General features: G+C 38.8%; 1 non-coding gene across 1 annotated transcript; it reads left to right on the top strand.

The window, feature by feature from the left end:
• The first annotated feature begins 477 nt into the window (after positions 1–477).
• Positions 478–585, top strand: LOC111747629 (U6 spliceosomal RNA). Its single transcript, XR_002783611.1, has one exon. It is a non-coding gene; the product is annotated as a U6 spliceosomal RNA (small nuclear RNA).
• Positions 586–6,859: the final 6,274 nt, after the last annotated feature.

Genomic DNA, 6,859 nt, shown 5'->3' with positions numbered 1-6,859 from the left:
GGTGACCTCTTAATAAGGTCACCAATGACTTCCACGAAGCTAAATCCAAAATATTCTTCTTGACCTGTAAGCAGCATTTTTTTACATGGCTGATCAATCCCTCTTCCTTGAAATACTTTTTTCACTTGATTCCAAGATACCACACTCTCCTGGTTTTCCTCTCATTTCCCTGGCCCTTCCTTATCATGCCCCAATATCTCAGTATTGGGTCTCTTGTATTCTTCGTCTACACTCCATTAGCAGTCTCATACAGTCCAGTGGCTTTAAATACTATATGTTAAAGACTGCCCAGTTTATATCTCTAGACCAGACCTCTAGCTTAAACCTAAGACACATATCCAATTGTCTTATGAATACTTTCACCTGTATATCCAAAAGGAATATCAAAGTTAATATGTATAGACCTAAACTTCTGATCTTTCAGCCAATATACAATTAATTAGTGATACTCTTGGCTGTGTTTTAAAAATATGTGTGGTGCTCACTTTGGAAGTTTATACACTAAAATTGGAACAATACAGATCAGATGACCATGGCCCCTACATAAGGATGACACACAAATTTGTAGAAAGAAAAAAAACATAAAAAACCAAAATCATAGCTATTGAAAATGCTATGGAGCACACTTCTACTCTGAAACACATGGGGCTGCCATGAGTTGGAGTTGATACAACAGCAACTGGTTTAATTGTTTAAGAAGCCCTAAAAAACTGAACTCCTTACCTTCAAGTTGATTACCACTCATAGCGACCTTGTAGGACACAGTAGAACTGCCCCATCGAGCTTCCAATGAGCACCTGGTGGATTTGAACTGCTGGCCTTTTGGTTAGTAGCTGTAGCTCTTAACCACTGTGCTCTAAGTTTTTGTGAAGTGTTCCATGTTTTTGTGGTGATGGTGACACAGCCTGATGAATGTGATTAATGACACTGAATTGTACACTTAATTAAAACTGATTGAAACAGCAAATATTTTGTGATACATATTTTATTACACAGCCACTTCTTACCATTTCTACTGATAAAATCTCATCGGAGATTCCATCTTCCTTGCCTGGTAACAGAAATAGCCTCCAAACAGTGCCCCTGCTTTCACCTTTGTCCCCACAGTCTATTCAAACACCAGCTAGAGTGGTCTTTTTAAAACATAAGTCAGATCATGTCATGCCTCTGCTCCAACCTCCCCTCTCCCAGGGGTTCTACATTTCACTTGGAAAAAAAAGCCACAGTCCTAACAACGGTCTATATACTAAAAACCAAATGAAATCCAATTCCAGCTCACAGCAACTCTATAGGACAGAGTAGAACTGCCCCATGGGGTTTCCAAAGAGAAACTGATGGATTCAAACTGCTGACCTTTTCGTTAGCAGCTGAACGCTTCACCACTGCACAACTAGGGCTCTGTGGTCTGTAAGGCCCTTATTAACTCTGTCCCTGTCAACACTGTCTATCTGACCTCCTCTCCTGCTGCTCCTCCTGCGGTTACAGCACTCCAGCCACATGGCTACCTTTCTCACCTTCAGGTATTTTCTCAAAAGTCCCATTTTCAAAGAGCTCTAGATAAATTTCCTTGTTTAAATTGCAACTCACCCATCCATTCCACTCCCAAAATTTCCTTATTTATTTTACTCTTTTTATTTTATTTTACTTTTTTTATTTTACTTTTTTTATTTTACTCTTTTTAACCACAGAATGTCTCACTTTCTAATATATTATGAAGCCTGCTTACTTACTATCTATATTAGTAATTGTTGTTCTCCTCCCTTATCCAAATAGCACATACTCCACAAGGGCAAGGAATTCTGTTTCTTTTGTTTGCTCACTGTTAACTTCCTGGTGTCTAGAAAAATGCCTGCATTCTCGTTGAATAAAAGAATGAAATCTATAAATATAATACATTAATAAATTAAAAGGAGAAAACTATATAAGCACATGCATAGATACTAAAAAGGCTTTTGAAACAATTCAATATCCATTTCTAAATTAAAAAAAAAAAAACCATTGCCATCGAATTGATTCCAACTCGTAGTGACCCTATAGGACGGAGTAGAACTGCTCCACAGAGTTTCCAAGGAGCACCTGCTGGATTCGGACTGCTGACCTTTTGGTTAGCAGCTGTAGCTCTCAATCACTATGCCACCAGCATTTCCTTAAAAATAAAAGGTAGGTCAAACAGGAAATGTAATACATATAATAAAGTGCTTATCAAAAGTCAATGGTAAATACTAGCCTCAACTGAAAAATATGTTAAGTATTTCCACTAACATGATGAATACAGGGATGCCCACTATCTTGGTAATACCTAAACTTATCTTGGAGGTGCAAAAGCACTTAGGCATAAAAAATTAAATAATTGATTCAAACATTATAAAAGGGTAGATAAATTATCTCTTTTTATTGATAATATAACTGGTTTCTGGAAAACCGAAGAGAGTTTTTTTTTTTAAAAAAGTATAGCTAATACGAGAAATTAGCTCAGTAACAGGATACAAGATAATTACACAAAAATTAATAGCATTTCCCTATTGCACCTAGATATGGGGAAAAACCCATTCCTAATAAGAACACAAACCATAAAAATACTTAGGAATAATTTTAACAAGAAAGACCTGTAAGAAGACAACTATAAAAACATATTAACTGATGTTAAGCAGTAAAACAAATGGAAAACTATGTCTGGTTCCTGGATGGAAAGACTTACCATTATTAAAAAAAAAAAAATTCATTTGTCCCAAAATTAATATATACTTGTAAGCCCTGGTGATGTCACAGTTTAGTGCTCAGCTTCTAATCAAAAGTCAGCAGTTCAAACCCATGAGTGGCTCCACAAGAGAAAACACTTGGCGACCTGCTTCCATAAAGATTACAGCCAAGAAAACCCTATAGAGCAGTTCTGCTCTGTCCCATAGGGTGGCTATGAGTTGGAATCGACTCAATGACACACAATGACAATGTAATTTCAATTAGAATCTCAACAGGTAAAGTTATTTTAGAATTAGATAACTATTGAATTTTGTATAGACTAATAAATATGTAAGAAGAGCCAAGATGAGTATGAAGAAGAAGAGAGGAGTACAAGATACATAGCAAAACACAGAGCATATGTAGACTATATGGACTTTATAATCACCATAATAAGATCCATGTAATAAAGGCATAGGAATAGATATACAAATCACAGTAACTGAATAGGAAATACAGAAATAGATCCCAGTATATATATTAGAAGTAAAAATAAGGTAGAGAAAGCATGACTGATTTAATTGTGCTGCCATAGCTGGCTAAGCATCTAGAAGAAAATAAAATTGGTCCCCTGTCTTATACAATACACAAAACTGAATTTCATGTGAATTAATGATGCATAAAATACAAATATATGGTGTTGGTGAAGAATGTTGAATATATCATGGACTGCCAAAAGAACATACAAATCTGTCTTGGAAGAAGTGCAGCGAGAATGCTTCTTAAAGGCAAGGATGGCAAGACTTCCTTTCACATACTTTGGACATGTCATTAGGAGGGACCAGTCCCTGGAGAAGGACATCATGTTGGTAAAGTGGAAGGTCAGTGAAAAAGAGGAAGACCCTTGATGAGATGGATTGACACAGTGGCTGCAACAATGGGCTCAAGCATAGCAACGATCATGAGGATGGCACAGGACTGGGCAGTGTTTCGTTCTGTTGTGCATAGGGTCACTATGAGTTGAAACCAACTGAACCACACCTAACAACAACAAAACATACGAAATAAAATATTTACAATCTTGCAAGAAAATCTAGGCAACTCTATCAACCTGAAACTGGAGGATATCATTTTAACCAAGCTGGAAACCCAGAAAGATAGGTATATTTGCTTGCTCTGCAGAGTATACGCAATGTTCATAATTTGTTTTTTAATGTTTTTTCAAATTGTCAAGAAGACAAACTAATAAAAAAATGAACAAAGGATATAAATAGATAATCCAGAGAAGAAAAATTTCAAATAGCCATCAAGCATGTGAAAAAAAGTACAACTGATTAGTACAGACGTGAAAAGAGCACTTGAGATTTATCAAACTGACAAAAAAAAGAAAACAGTAACCCTTGTTACTGATAGGGATGAGGAGAAAAGGGTACTCTCATGTTGCTGGTAGAAGTGGGATGTGTCACAGCCTTAATTCCTGAATGGAAAAACTGGTTTCTGTCAAAAATACTTTTTATTAAAATTGTTGAATTACCACGTTTTAAAAAGGCTGCATCAAAATAGCAGCCCCAAACAAAAGATCCTGGGAGAGGGAAAGAGATGGAGAAGGAGAAAGAAACATTGCAGCAGCCAAAGGCCCTGTATTCTACCCTGAGATTTCCTCCCAGCCATTTTGCCAGAACACCAGAAATTTACTGGAGAATTAAAAAAAATAAATCTCACCAGGAGTGATGAGTACTGATTTGCAACCCAATTAAAAAAAAAAAAAAAAACCCTAACGAGAACTAAAAGTTCCCAGCATACAAATAAGTTATATTCCGTAGCTGTCTGTAGCTTGGGATTTATTTACACATAAAAATAGTATGATAAATTTCCTACAGCAGCTCACGAAAATTAAAGCACGTATACTGGCAACGAGAAGAACAGAAAATGTAGAATCTTGTTGCTAAGGCACGTTATCTCAGCTGCTTTCTGACTTAGCCTTGGAACCTAAACCCCATTTTTAACAATGTTGCAATGGTTCCATGGAAGATAGTCCCCATGAGAATACAAAGGCAACAGCCTCTTGGTCACCTCCTCTGTGTGCCCCTGTTCCCCGACTTTGTAGCTAAAAGATCATAATAAAAATAACTTCTATTACTTACGGTGGTCAAGTTCAGTTCAGAACACTTTTTGCATACACCATCTAATTTAATCATCACTCAACCCTGTTATATAAATATTATTTATTATCCCCATCTTTTTTTCTTATTTAAGTCCCTGGGTGGTGCAAATGGTTAAAGCGTTCAGCTGCTAACCAAAGGGTTGGAGGTTCGAGTTCACCCAGAGGAGCCTTGGAAGAAAGGCCCGGAGAACTACTTCCAAAAAAAAAAAACATAGAAAATCCTGTGGAGCACAATTCTAGCCTGACATGTGCCAGATCAGCATGAGTTGGGGTTGACTCATGGAAACTTTTTTTTCTTTTAATCTTACTTAAACAAGAAAGCAGTTTCTAAAATACGTAACAATTCGTACTGTGTCATTTAACCAGTAGGTGGCTGAAGGATGGGTCTGATTCTTACCATGTTCTTACCTGCTACACTCCACCAAAGTCCCAGTCTTCCGCCCCAGAACCCTAGGTCACCCACCGCTGGCCCTGGGTTCCTAGACCATGTGCCCAACTTCAAACTTTAGAAACAGTAGGTCTTTGGGCCTTTACCAGCACACCATGTATCCTTCACAATCACCCACCAGAAGAGACTATACAAGCAGCCAAACAGGTCACACAGCTCTGCTCCTTCCTGAGACATTCCTTGGGAACAATTGGACCTGCCTTTCAAATGTCTGGGATAATTCTAGATCCAGTGAAAAACTCCCACCTAGTGTTTGGTTACATCTGTAGAGGCTGTAGGGATGAGGAATATGTCCCAGTTCCTGAAGAAATCTAACCAGGGTCCAACTGGCTGCAGACACTCCACATTCGGGAATATTTTGACTCATGGACACCCATGACCTTGCATGCTAGCCCCACGTGAATCCAGGGCATGAGGTTCTTGTTTAATAGGTGGCCTTCCCAAAATAACCACAGATATTAGCTCTCCCTGCAAGGTCTCTCTGGGGATGCTCAGGAGACAGATTTCCCTTTCAGCTTTCCAAATCCCTTGTTTGGGATTTCAGAAAATAACCCACAATCACAGCACTCCCCGTACCTATCATCACTTTGCTTTTTAGAAAGTTGAATCACTTGGAGCTTTGTGCTATATTCATCTTCACTGATGTCATTTTTTTTCCTTTTCTTCATTTTTTCCACTGAAGGGTCCATTTTCCCACATTTTGCCTAAGGCTGTGCTCCATGAGAGGTGATAATAACTAAGTTAAGTGCTGAAAACTTTTGAGAGGTTTCATGAGGGTCATTTTGGGCTGTTGCCTTTCTCCTTTCTCTTGCCACAATAAACCAAGGGGGTGGTAGGATGGGGTATCATCAAGATATTGTAACAGGTACACTGCTCAACCAAGGTGAGCTCATTTCCTATTTTGAAAAAGACAGAATTTGAAGAGCTGAATTTCTCAAATGCTATCATCATCCTGTGAGCGGAAAATGTTTATGAGACAAAAGACTCCAAGAGAACAGGATACCCTTTAAACAGAGTTCTGTAAGGTGGGAGGTGGATCAACCCATGTGACAGGCAGGCACCAAAGGAAGGTCAAGTTGGCCACACTTGAACTCTCCAGGGTTCCAAAGGGAGGAATTGGACCACACCATTAAGTCAATGAAAAAATGCATCCATTCATCTATTCACACTAGGTATTGAACACCTTCAGGGACATGGGTTGTTCGGTGGTAGAATTCTCGCCTTCCAAGAGGCAGACTCAAGTGAGATTCTCAGCCAATGCACCCCAAGCACAGCTACCACCCCCAGTCAGTGGAGGTTTGCGTGTTGCTATGATGCTGAATGGGTTTCTGCACAGTTTCCAGACTTAGACAGACTTGGAAGGAAGTCCTGGCAATCTATTTTCAAAAATCAGTCAATGAAAACCTTATACATCATAACGGTCCTATCTACAACCAACCAATCAGGGGGATGGCTCTGGACCGGGCAGCGTTTCGCTCCACTGTGCGTGATTTGCCATGAGTTGAGGGCTGCCCCGATGGCAGTAAACAACAACGGTTATTGAACACCTACTATGTTTCCAACACATT

The sequence above is a fragment of the Loxodonta africana genome, chromosome 25 (genome assembly GCF_030014295.1).
Source record: "Loxodonta africana isolate mLoxAfr1 chromosome 25, mLoxAfr1.hap2, whole genome shotgun sequence".
Lineage (NCBI taxonomy): Eukaryota > Metazoa > Chordata > Mammalia > Proboscidea > Elephantidae > Loxodonta > Loxodonta africana.
Note: the sequence above shows the minus strand (reverse complement) of the source record. Positions and strands in the feature narration are given on the sequence as shown.